Source organism: Astyanax mexicanus, chromosome 20 (assembly GCF_023375975.1).
Source record: "Astyanax mexicanus isolate ESR-SI-001 chromosome 20, AstMex3_surface, whole genome shotgun sequence".
Classification (NCBI taxonomy): Eukaryota; Metazoa; Chordata; class Actinopteri; order Characiformes; family Acestrorhamphidae; genus Astyanax; species Astyanax mexicanus.
Genome location: NC_064427.1, coordinates 14,181,649 through 14,195,768, shown reverse-complemented (window position 1 = coordinate 14,195,768; position 14,120 = coordinate 14,181,649). Strand labels below are relative to the sequence as shown.

Sequence of the window (14,120 nt, the reverse complement as noted above, 5' to 3'; positions counted from 1 at the left end):
ACTGTCTTCAGTGAAATAATTGTCCAAATAAATATTAGAAGCAATGCATTTTATTTAAATTTTTCATACTGCACCACATTTTTTTCTGATTTGGGGTTGTGAAACTAGTAAATACATTAATAATGAATACTTTTAGAGATCAGGTGTGTTGTATTCCTGTGACAGTCCAGGTTCATCTGTTTATGTTTTATTAAAAGTCAGATAGACTGAATAATATTATATACACAAAAACATTTCTGCTTTTGTCACTAGAGGTTTCTCAGAATATGTTGAGTGTTGCCCTTTCTTAGAATGGTCTGTGGCTGTGTGACTACTGGATGATTTTTGTTCTGAGAAAAAAGAACTGCAAAGAGCTGTGTGTGCACTATATGCATGTAGGGTTTCTTTTGTCTTCCTCTAATTAGAAATGAAAAGTAAAAGCTTTAATCATTGTCATGGTTGTCAGTGATGTCTTTTTTGCAAGTCCAAGTCTGTGGTCACATAAAAGGGTTAATAAACATTTCACTAGTAATATTTATTTCAGTTTCATTGTCCAACCCCTGTATAGTCCCTGAGCACTTTATTCAAACTTTTATAATCATTTATTTAATCATCTAATCACCCAATCTTGTGGGACTACAGTGCAGTGTGTAAAAGCATGCAGACCAGCAGCTTCAGTTAAGACTTATTTTAAATGACCATTAAGACTGATATTTTCTGTAGTGAGTCATAACATGATACGGATGTATCATCAGATATTAAAGAAACACGTTGTTAAGGAACTGTGTGTTATGTCACATAATCTGTGTGGGTTGTGGCCTCTAAACCTGCCAACCACCATTCTGCCAGTCCATTTTCACAACTTGGGTTGACAGGTATAGACAATAGAATGCAAACAGTGTGCTGCAGCCATGGAATTGCACCAATTAGTCATCAATTAGTACGCTACAGTCTATTTGAGATTGTTGCTGACCATGCGCATCCATTCATGGCCACAATTTACTCATCTTCTAATGGTTACTTTGGACAACAAAACATAAGAAACATAAAACCTTTTTGACTATTTTATAATCATTTATTTAATCATCTAATCACCCAATCTTGGGTGACACTGAGACTGATCAGACTACTTAGTGTATATAATTGCTTGCGTGTGTGTGTTGGCAGGGTACATAAGAAGAAGCTAAAAAAGAGCTTCTTCGCTATCTCATGGTCCAAGTTCCTCGATAGGACAGGATGGACAGATGGAGACTGTGAGGAGTGTGAGGAGATTTTGGAATGGGATTGACAGGTTGTGCAGGTACGTAACCTGGTAACCTTACCTTTCTTTTTTCTTTCTTTCAAATCAAATTTATTTATATAGCACCTTTATATCACAAGACAGTTCTTCCCTCATAAATTCCCTCAGATATAATAAACCTAAATATTCATGATTTACTTCATTTATACACTTTCCGTCACTTCATATTCAGAATATGGTAAGTTTTAATTTTTAATTTTTTTTATTTATGATTAGATGCTTTGTAGAAAATCATGAGTAATAAAACGATAATATAATAAGGTCATATAATAAAGCCATCAAAGCTAAATAATCAAACTAAGCTACATTTTACTCGAGTACATTCATACACAGTCAGCTAATCTATTTTTACATTTTAGTTGCATAAAACAAAATACAACATGGTTTATACATAAAAGTGTGAAATTTATCCAGACCCGCTAGTTTAGATGTGATACTACAAAAAGCATAGTGACACAACATAACACGACATAAAAACACAACAAGTTAAACGAATAATGTTAAGAGGGAAAACTTTATTAATTTCAAAGGAAAAAAAAGCTCTTTATAAAAGGAGCCAATGCTGCCTCCAGCCGGTCTGAGCGGAGTTCATCTCCCCATTATTAGAACCACTTCCCTGGCCTGGTAATAGCATTCATCACTGGGGACAAAATAATCTCATTATAATTCCGCAAACTATTTACACTAGCGTGCCAGAGGGTTTAGCTTAGAATGCAAGTGGGGGTTACCTTAATGGGAAATCCAGCTAACATGTTTGGCTTAACAGGCGAAACAGCTAACACGCTAAGCTAACAGTAGCTTCAGCCGGTTAAATCTTACTTTAAATTAAGTACAGGTGTAAACAACTAAAAACTGTTTTAAATGTACTAGTTTAATAAACAAGGGCAGCAGTGAGTGGAAATACAGAAAAAAATTACTTACATTTGTACAGTGCCTACTCCATCTACCATGTTTTTGAATCTGAGCGCTGGAACTCTGAGCTGGCGAAATGCATCATGGGATTGCCTTCACTGAGAATGAGCCATCTCACGCTGTCTTCAGAATTAGGGTAAAATAAGGACGGTGCCTATGAAGATGGTGCACATTCTGCCTGAAAATTCTGCCTTCAGAAAAGAATGTAGCTATTATCTCTCCTTCTTGCTTTCCATCTTTTTATCTGCTCTTTTTCATAGGTCTACTGGCTTATGAAATTGCACCACTATCAAGATAGCAGAACGATGTTACAATGCATTTTTAGCTTGATTAAAAAAAAACACAACAGTGTTGAATGAGTGCTGAATGTAAATCTACAGTTTTCTCTCCTGAAAACTGTTTATTTCTGTGAGTAAAGTGCTTCTGTTTATTTACAGTAAGGCTAGCCGCGGTTATATGGAGGACCAAAACTGACAAAATTAAAAATAAATAAATAAATAAAACGGAGGTAAATCACTCAGTAAAAATAATATGGTGATTAAAACAGTTAAGAACAATTATAATTAATATAAAAATAAATACATATACATAAAAATAAATATCTTAATAATTTGTTATTTATGTGTTTCTTTATTAATACTGTTTAATTTTTCTTTTGATTCATTTGTTAAGTTATTACATAACTATTTATTTCTGCATTCATTTATTTCTGTATGTATTTATTTTTGCATTAATTTATTTATTTCTGTTTTTCCTTGTCCTTATGTGATAATGAAGGGGCTGTCCAACAATGATGTCACAGTGTCCTGGTTGATCGATGTCAGATACAGTAGATCATTTGTACATGTCTTGCTCCTTTGTGGTAACTTTGGTAACGAGGAAGATTATATAATAAAGATCTTTTAGATCGTAAAACAGACTCTGATCCAGTTCTTTGAGGCGAGCATAAGCAGCTGCCTCTCTGAGCAGATACCGTGCTTCTCCCCGACATTTCAGCTTCTGGACTCATCTACTCAGCTCCTCTCTCTCTGGGCCTCATTGCTAAGCTTACATAAAAACACACCCCTTCATTATCATATAGGAACAAGGAAAAATAGAAATAAATGAATTGGGAAATAAATGAATGCAGAAATAAATAAATCAGAAAATAAATGAATGCAGAAATAAATAGTTAAATAAATAAATAAAACAAAAGAAAAATTAAATAAATCTTAATAAATAAACCCATAAATAACAAATAATTAAGATATTTATTTTTATGTATATAGATTTACTTTTATATTAATTATAATTATTCTTTACCGTTTTAATTACCACATTACTTTTACTGAGTGATTTACTTACGTTGTTATTTATTTTTTTATTTTTTTATTTGGTCCTCCATAGTGGAAGAAGAAGGTTCAAGTAATGAACTGTCTTGCCTGCATTCCCCAATAAAGAGTGTGTTGAAAATTTTGTAATAAAAAATGTGACAATGATAAACCCATACCTGTTGCACACTTAACGACATGTTAACAAACACTTCATATCTTCCTATCCCTAATGCTGAGACATTAAGTGGTAAATGCTTTACTGTCCCAACTTTTTTGGAATGTGTTGCAGGTTGGGTTGTAAATTTCACTGAAGTATCGGGACTGGGTTCCCGTATTTTCGTTTATTTTGTAAAATTCTAATTCAGGGTCTGTTGTTTTTTACTTTACTCTTTTTTGCTGTATGTTCAGCCATGTGTGAATGACTGAATAAAGTTGTTTAAAGAAATCTTGTGAGTGCTGTGTTCTGTTTTTTAATTTCAGTTTGTGACCTCCTTCTGGTAAAGGTATTACTAAGTGGGATGTTTGCAGTCATTTCATTCATGCTGGGGAGATGTTATCTTGAATTTTGACGTTAGAGTGACTTCAATTGAGGTGTGCTGACTTTGTCAGCATTGTCAGTTCACAAGCACATTACTCTCATTCCTCTGAATGCAGAAACATGTCTTTATTTTGTGCACTTTGCAATGCTAGAAAACAGAGAAGCGTCTAAAACACGGATGTGAACTTTTTAAAAATGGATCACATGTCTACATAACATAATTCCTGCACTCTAGTTTTTACATCATTCTGATCTGGTCCTCCTCCACATTCTCCTCCTCCTTCTCTCTCTCTCTCTCTCTCCTTTTTTTTCTTTCTCGCTCTCTCTCTCACTCTCTGTAATGATCTGGGCAGTTAGTGTATCTGGCTGCCGCATGTGGCCAGCAGCTTCTGAGTGCAGCCGGAAGCCTTTTTTCTCCACATCTCCTCCTCTTTCCTCCTTATTTCTCCCTATCAAAGGGGACAGTCTCACATCCGCTCAGAGTGAGACCTGCATCCGCTTTAATTCTCTCTCTCGCTTTTTTTCATTGCTCTAGATTCCTCTTTATATGTATTGTTCTCTCAGATCGTCTCTCTCTCACGCCTGTTCTTTCTGAGGAATTCACTTTTGACTGCTGAAGTACTCTTTGATTCGTTCATCAGTTGTCTCATTCCGTCCTGATAACGCAGATCTTCCGGACAAGAGAGTATGATAAATTCGGAAAGCGCGAAGAAAGATGGTCGGCTTAGCTGACAGGATCACCTTGCTTTTTCCTGCAGGATTTTCAGTTGGTCTTTTTGGGCTTGTGTTTCTCATCTTATGGAAGCCATACGATAGTCTCCAGTTTTGTCCCATTCACTGCTCACGACAAAAATCCTGTGTATTTTTGTTGTTTATTTTTTTCTAAGAAGAACACATGGCATTGCGTCTTTAATCAGGCAGTGTGTGAGTGGGTTGGCCTTTATTCTAAATCAGAGGTGTGTCAATGGCATTATGGCAGTCTCTGAGGGTCAGAGAAATCAGGATCACCCATACCCGGACTGGGCATCTTCTGTGAGCGTTTTCTTTACAGCTAACACAGCTTTGAAAAGGAACAAACCTTGGAGGATCTTGGTTGGTTAAAAAGTTGCTAATTCTCTTTTTTTTTTACCAGAACCAAATGAACAGAGCAAAACAACAAAAACACATATCTGTCATTTTATCTGACATTTTTATTTTTTCCCTGTTGTGCTTAATAAATGTGGCTCACAGCGAATTGCCCTAAATCTAGCAGAGAGAGGGTTACATATGCCAGTGTTTTTGGGACTAAAATAATTTGGCATGTAAAAGGTAATCTGAATTCATCCCTGTGCTGAAAGGGTTAATGAGTCTGTGAATTCCCAGTTGCCAACTCCCAGGGAGGCGAGTAAATCTGTAACTGGACCAAGTTCATCTTCCAGGCAGGGTGTGTGAGAGAGAGAGAGAGAGAGAGAGAGAGAGAGAGAGAGAGAGAGAGAGAGAGACTCCCCCTGGCTCCTCTCCTCCTCCCTGATTTGTGGTTAGCCCCGCCCCAGTCTGTCACGTGACTTCTCTGAAAGTCCCCCCTCCCGTCACCTTCCCCCATGTTTCCAGTAAATTGCTTGAAAGGAGGGGGTGAGTCAGAGCAGCTTCCCTTCAACCACAGCTTGTTAAAGAATTTGTCAACGTGGACTCCAGGGCGTGCAGCAGCAACACCCCCCCCCCTCCCCCCCCCACACACACACCCTCTTCCTCTTTGCTATAGATTTGAAAATTTTCTTCTTTCTGTGGAACGGGCTCTGGGCTGGATTACGTCATCGGTTTATAATCACTTAACTTCCTGTGACACACTGTAAAAGAGAGGGAGGGGAGAGCATGTGATCACACCGAAGTGTGTGTGTGTGTGTGTGTGTGTGTGTGTGTGAGAGAGAGAGAGAGAGAGAGAGAAAGTGTGTGTGTTTGTGTGTGTGTGTGTGTGAGAGAGAGAGAGAGAGACAGTGAGAGAGAAAGTGTGTGTGTGTGTGTGTGAGAGAGAGAGAGAGAGAGAGAGAGAGAGAGAGAAAGTGTGTGTGTTTGTGTGTGTGTTTGTGTGTGTGTGTGTGTGTGAGAGAGAGAGAGAGAGACAGTGAGAGAGAAAGTGTGTGTGTGTGTGTGTGAGAGAAAGAGAGAGAGAGAGTGTGTGTGTGTGTGTGTGTTGGGAGGGGGACCAGTAGCACGTGTCTGTCTTGCTGTTTAATAAAAAGAAATATTAAGCTTAAAATTGATTGACTAGTCCGTTCTAACTGAATTCTCTATAATTATTTAAATATATAAAGCTATGTGGCCTTAAGGATTGCTTTCACTGTAACTGGTATTATGAATATGTACTCTGTGCCAAAATCAGGATAGCCTGTTTTAATCTCTTCTATGTGAGTTTGTTACATCACAGTCTTCAATACCTAAATATACAGGTTTTGTTTGTATGTTGAAAAGAGTCAGTGGTCTTTACATTGAAGCATTAAATCCTAAATTAGCTTTAAAAAACTGAGCACTCAGCTTTCAAAACCTATGTAAGCTTCAGTAAGCTTTAAACACTGACTGTGATAAAAAAAATGGAACATTTAAGAATGTGCCAAACCTAAATCAAAGAGCTGAAAGTAAGTCCCATATTCCTAAATACTGGTGTGCATTTGACAAGATCTCCTAAACATAATTGCTGGGAAGCCCTGCCCCAGGGGACGGCAGGGTGGGTGCTGGTAAGGGTGGTAAAAATGGTAATTTTCCATAATGACTTCAAAACGAGGTGCTAAAACATCTTTATATTACTTTTACTTTGTAAGAGTATGTATTAAAAAACTGAATTATGTCCTAAAATGAATTTAAAATATTGATGTCTCAATCATCAAATAGAAAAATGTTTTGAAAGGGGGAAATGTGAATCTGATAGAGGACGTATTGTACGTTGTTTAGTGATGCAGATGTTTTGAAGGGGTAAAGGGGAAAGATAATGATGAGGCTTGTGATGGGAACTGAATGCTGTGATTTAGCTTTTTCATTACTCAGCAATTTCTTTTGACTATTAGAAGTGGTTTACTCATGTGGCATAATGTGTCTGTGATGAATGCGGCTCTTTTATCACTATGGTACAGTAAAGATCTGGACGAGTCATGCTGTCAGTCAGATAAACAATAGACATTCCTCTCTTTTAAACAATAGGCATTCCTCTGACACAGCGTCTCATCCAGAGAGAGGGTGAGGACAAGTCCAACAGAAAGACTGCAGCTGTTGCCATGTGTAAGACCAGCCTGTATGATTGGACAGAAATTATTTTGAATTTTACAGTTCAGCCAATCATGAGACAGCTGCATCCGTTGACTAGAGACCTCCCTCCTCTCCCCTGCCAACATTTCTTGGACTGAATTGATGTCCATATTAGGCTTGATTTGGTCAAATCTCCTCCCATTGCCAAATAAGAGATCACTGGAGTTGCAGTGGACTTCTATGTCAGGGGGACAGATATGATTCAGAGCATATTGGAAATGAATTAAAAATGAGCTCATCAGCCCACAGGGGCTGTGTGTGATTAACATAATTAGTAATCTCCTTATATTAAAAGTGTTAATTTTTAGTGTTAGTTAGTAAAAATCATTGTTTATTTTATTTAGACGAATGTTTGTAAAAGCCTTTAAAGGGACAGCACAAAACCTGGCTTTAGAAAATCATTAAAATAAAATAAATCAAATTGAAATAAATAAGATTAGAGCACATACATTTTAGTATTGTATAAATTATTTTCCCAATATAATTTAGTTTAATTTAATGTGCACATTGAATAACTGTTGTCTTGTGCTGTTGTCTAAGATGTATATAAAACAAAATATCTTCTTTTCAAACACAGAAAAAAACTTTAAAACAGTCATATAAATCTTTGTCCACGTAAATGTATGATTTTATGGTTCAGCTGGGATGCCTATAAAAAAATAATTTTACCTTTAGCTTAACATGAATTGATCCTGCTCTTCCTAACATGTACTGGTTACAGTGAAGGAGACTTTTGTCAGTTTGGAAAAGATAGCTGGGGAGATTTCTGACTCATTTATATGAGTCTTTTGTTGCTCATCATCCGTCTATTTCTATTACAATGTTAAAAGGTCTGTGGATCTGTCTGGTAAGGGTTAAATATTTGTTTATTTTTTACATTTTACAAAATAGTGTATTTTACATGAAATACATATATTAACATTTAAATATGTTTTTAAAAAAGACCAGTTCACTCTAAAATTATGAGGTATATATTTTCCTCTTAAAATTAGGGCAATACAGAGGTAGGATTAATTTATTCAGATCTATTGATTAATTTCTCTGTAAAATGATTTAATTCCTGAATAAAATCCTGTTGTAAAGGCTTTGCAGTGAATATTGGGAAGAGAAATATATTACAAATATCGCTTGATCCATTCAAATATGTAGGTATTATTATGATAAAGTAAATGAAACATTTTATTCGTTCATTCTGCTCGTACCTAAATGGGGTGAATATTTGCTGGAATTCAGCAATTCTGCAAATTCTTTCTCCGCTCATGTATTTACCATAAATTATGGCATCTAAAGTCAAATTCATTTTTAAACACATTTGCATCTTAAAAATAAATAAGAAAACAATTTGAATAACATCACTAGCTAAAGAAAGTTCTATTTTCATTATTCATTTTTTTTCTTTAATTGGATTAAGCAATACTATATACAGGAGAATAATTTAATTAGACAATTAAAGGTGTAGTATATTAGAACAGTAACAGAGCATAATTTTGATCATGCCAAAATATGTCATACTGTTTGTAAAGATTTACTTGATGCTTAATTAACAGCTGCCAACCTACTTATTAATTGTATTTAAAAAGGCATTTTTCTGAAGGAAGCTGAGGCTGCCCTTCCACTTTTTGAGCTTTTTCTCTTTACCATGCAGTCTTTTCGTACAGAATTTAGTTTAAATACATGTAGTTTAATTTATTTCAGTTAATAAAAAGCCATAAAACTACATTGTAATTCGTTTTAATGATAAATGTAAAGATCACAAAACAAGTGTTTACATTTTCTGTACTGATAAAATTAAATTTTATAATAGGGAGTATTTGCATTTTGTCAGAGAAAAGGATGTTTTTTAGGTGTTCTGAGCACAAAACCAATTTTAAATGTGTCTTCAAATAAAGATTTTGTTTTCCAAAAGCTCTGAATTTTGTTGCTGTATTTTTATACATTTCCAAACACCTGATAATCATATGTTCATTAGTTTGGAGCTGTTGTGTGGTGGTTTTATGTAAAACTGTGATTGCTCTTTTTATTTTTTTTGAACTGCAGTTTGATCTGTGCTGATTTTTGATGCATTGTGTTGTACCAAATGTCTGATAAATGTTTAACTATATAATTTAGAAACTAATTCAATAATTCATTTTTTATATTTGGTTAAGTATTATGTAATTTTGTTAAAGTAATCAACATGTAAAAAGGGCTTTTATTGCTGTCCTGTGTTAATGTGTTTACTGTACTGATTATTACATTATTGTGATTATTATTTTAGGATGAAAAAAGGTAAAACATGATATTAATAAACCATAATATGCAGTAATTAAGATTCTTTTGTTTTCTCTTTAGTACTTTTTTTAGTAGAGCAAAAGTTACTTTTATTTATACATAAATAAAATGTGTTTTTTTTAAACTTAATCACTTAATCTCCTAAATGAATTGTATCAGTGCACATTAATTCTATATGCCAGGCTTTTTAACCTTTGTTGCTCATTATACTGTAAAATATCATTAATATCAAATGATATAGTGCCAGAAAATTATAATATACATACATTTTCTCTTTTCTAGATGCCAACATTTCCTAGTGCCGTTCCGGAGCTTCTTTGGAGTCATGCTTATTAGAAAAGCAATGAAAACATGCACATCCAGGTAAGCAGACAGTGGAGGGGGGTGGTAGATGTTTTTGTTATGAACAAAGCTTTTTTGAATTATGTTTTGTAGACTTATAAATGCTTATTTAATACCTTTTTGTACATTTGTATGTGTATCTGCTGTTCTTAGAGTTTTTATCATTTTGTGATGTTAGCAAAACATTTAGAACCAACAGTAAGTATGCAGTAACAAGAGGCAGCCATTTTGTGTTTTATTACCCTCCATTTTGTGGCTATTGCAGCTGTGCTGCTCTCCTCAGGCAACACGCTTTATGGCTGGCTATAGAGTCAGATGTTTAAAGTTAGAATGACAAGTGGTGCAATGTGCTGAATAGCTTATATTTAAACAAATGAATTAAAGGCATTTGATCTTTATTAGAAAATATATTTTGGGTATTTAACTGTATATAGAAGCAGTGTTATATTTAGCATATATTTTGCCTCACAACCTTCATCTAGTTAAGGGAGCGTTAGGTGAAATAAAAACCCCTGGACACTTATTCACACACCTCACTCTGCACCTATTTTCTCATTATTACTCACCGTTCTTTCTCTCTGATTCTGTAAACTCTGGACTTTACAGAGCACACCAACTGTAGACAGTGTTGGGTATTAATCAGACTTCCTTTCTGCCTAAGAGCCTACAGAGTCAAACTAAAAAAAAAGATACTTTTAGTTTTAATAAAACTCTGCACACTGAAGTCTAAAATTTCACATGTAAATATGACCTCTAAAACACTGCCTGCTTACATTAACATCATTCAGCATCACTGTCATTCTAAAAAGCTTTACTAAAAAGTTTTAAGTAAATATTTAAATTTCAGTTTATCACAATTTTAGTTTTAAACAGAGTGAGGGTTTGTAAGATTTTAAGAGGAAGTTTCTTTTTTAAAAGTGAATAATTGGTAAAATAATTTTAGAATTTAATTAATTTGATTTAAACAGTGAAAGTGTCCATAATGATTCAATTTCGACTAAATATGTAATTGATGTAGATTAATTAATTCAGTAAACTACTTAAAAAGTAATTACATAAAACAGTAAACAGTAAAACACTAAAATTACTATATAAAATAACATTAATAATATTCTGAGAAAAAAGTATGATTATATCATTGTGTACATTAAAACATTTTCAGTAGGAATCTGGATGATTGCTTTGCCTTTTTGTTTTGTTTTTTAATTGTGACATTAAAAAAATGTTTTTTTTAGGTCTGCACAAATTTATTTAACAAAAATAACTAATTTAAAGCTATTTTCTTCTTTTCTCTCCAAAATGAATGCATTTCAAAGCACATTAGTTCTATAATACCAGGCCTTTATATTTTCCCTGTTACTTATTTCATATGATATAGTATCAGCGTATTATAGCATACATACATTTTCTAGTTCCCTAATCGCCCACTGTTTGTGGATTTACAATAAATAAAAATGAATAAATAAAAATTCTTATGGGAGTTTGGATGAGTGCTGCTTCTTCCCTCATTGTTTAAAAAAAATCTATCAATCAACATATTATCTACAAATGAAAAACTCATTGCAATCAGAGCCATCAGTGTGAATAATTAACATACACGTTTACATTTACATATTTACACATGTTTTATCTAGACTGATTGGGTCTAGGTCAGCCTCCATCCTGCCTTTTTCTTGCCCTGATTGGCCCGGGTCCATGACTCACCACAATCCAGACTGGACAGCCGCCGTTACTTTAAGTCTGGGTCGAAAACTTGCAGACAGTACAGGACAAAAGATGACACATCTGCTTTGTCTTCTTTCCTCTCATATCCTCTCATTCACCAGTTTACGCCCTTCAGGTTTTCTTCCATCTCATGTTGTTTTTGTATTAGCTATTACCTATGACCTGTCTAGGCGCATGTCATCTGGAGGTTGTTTGGGGACTGTTCTGTCTGGTTTGCTGATGTGTCATTGCTCTTTGAGTCTCCCACCACAAAGGGCCTCTTTCTGCTGACCAGCAATGTCTATTGGAGGGACTGTAAGGTGGGGTAAGAGTGGGGGTTAATGATGAAGCCATGAACATATCATGCAGGCCCACTCCCTGATGAACACATGGTAAATTATATGACTGATTAAGAAACTTTGTCCCTCATTTTTCTTTTTCTCTCTCCCTCTTTCTCGCTGCCTGTCTGTCACTCTCTCCTTTAGAGTCTTTTTTTGTGATCATTACCTTCTGCAAGTTGTGGAGTGAAGCAGATGGTGTCCCTCATAGGGTGAGTAATTTAAGCTCATGACTTAATTTAGGGGGGCTCATGAACAAATGGAAAGGAGTATTTATGCGTGCATGGTTTCTGTGTGATGGGGTGGGTGGGTAAAACACCATGATGTATAGCAGAGGAGGAAAGGGTTAAATGGAAAAGTGAAGGATGGACGAGAGTCATATGTGCCACTAAGCCCCTTTGTTCTTGTTTAGGGCCTTTACCTGGGAAAACCCTTTACTAAACAAAAACTTTCTCTCACGCGTTTATACTTGAATTTTTTTAAATGAATCTAAAAACCTCTAATAGTATCTTTTGTAGGTTGACAGTCAGTATGTTCGGATATCAGCCTAGAGTCATCTGCTTAACTCCCTAACAGTCTTATTTAAGTAACAGTCCAGTTTAATGGCAGATTATTTCTCCAACGTGGTATGCAAGTTTATTTCACATGCTTCTTGATTGTTTTATTTGAACTTTATTACGTGTGATCAGAACTGAATATTTGGCTTGATTTGGCCCTATCTCGCCCTGTTTGGCTCCTATCTAATAGGAGATTGATTTTTGGGAGAGTTTAGTAGCCTGCAGATGGTGAGAATATTAAAGGCTCTGATGTATACAGTGTGATGGCTACACATCTGACAGTGTCTCTGTCAAAGCCCTGTGGCCTGTGGGCCCTCTAATCTCAACATATCACAAACACCCAGCCTGCATGCAGTCTCATATAAAGACCCCATAATAGTTCTGTGGTCTATAGTGACTGGGTGGGATACAGTGTGTGTGCGTTGGGAGACTACAGTTACTACTTATTTTATTGTTTTCAGGGGGGTTAATTCTGCATGAATACACCTGTATGCTCTAAGATGCCTCTAAATTTGACTGTTATTGTGTACCTGTATGTCATTTATTGCAAAAAGTGATGAGAGGCCTGGCCCATGACATTGTTCCAAAATTATATCTAGCTTGTGATTATATGAAATCTTGACCTATCCTGCACATACAGTGCTGAGCAAAATCTTTGACACCTATGAAAATTAAAATAAAATCTAAAAGTAATTTACATCATTGTGTTTATTAACACATTCAGGCATTCACAGAGAATGCAATATGTCAGATGTACCAGTATGGCCAAATCACAAACCAATCATCTAAACCATATTTGGGTTGTAATTTTTTAAGGTGCAGGGTTATATGTCATTTCAAGTACTTTTTCCGAGTGCGATAAAAAGGCATTTTTGTTTTTTATTAAGTGTAATTGTAGATGGTAGGTTACTGGAATGTTTTCCTCACATGGGTGTCATACAGGTTGATTTATGTGCTTAAAATATAATCAAACATGCAACAAATTAATATATATATATATATATATATATATATATATATATATATATATATATATATATATATATATATATATAATTGTGCCCAAAAAACACTTACTTTAGATTTCCTTTTTTAAACACAATTGAGAAATTATAAAAGAAGCTATGAGATTTCTTACAGTAATTCATGTGCCAAATATCTCCTTAAATAAGTCTAGTCTTTTTTAAATACTTTCTTCAAAATAAGAGGTTAAAATGTTTGTTTTATCTTTATTTTTTTTATTTGTCATATTCCGCCAAATACAGTTCTGGAAAAATTAAGAGACCACTTTAGCTTCTAAATCAGTTTCTCTGATTTAGCTAATTATAGGTTTATATTTGAGTAAAATGAACATTGTTGTTTTATTCTATAAACTACAGACAACATTTCTCCCAAATTCCATATAAAAATATTGTAATTTAGAGCATTTATTTGCAGGAAATGAGAAATGGCTGAAATAACAAAAAAAAGATGCAGAGCTTTCAGACCTCAAATAATGCAAAGTCTTGCAAGCATCTTGACATGTTCTCCTCCACCAGTCTTACACACTGCTTTTGGATAACTTTATGCCACTCCTGGTGCAAAAAATCA

General features: G+C 34.7%; 1 long non-coding RNA gene across 1 annotated transcript; it reads left to right on the top strand.

Moving 5' to 3' along the window:
• The first annotated feature begins 519 nt into the window (after positions 1 to 519).
• Positions 520 to 13,539, top strand: LOC103047042 (uncharacterized). The gene is made up of 3 exons (XR_002651433.2): positions 520 to 1,279; positions 9,872 to 9,952; positions 12,121 to 13,539. It is a non-coding gene; the product is annotated as an uncharacterized LOC103047042 (long non-coding RNA).
• The last annotated feature ends 581 nt before the right edge of the window (positions 13,540 to 14,120 follow it).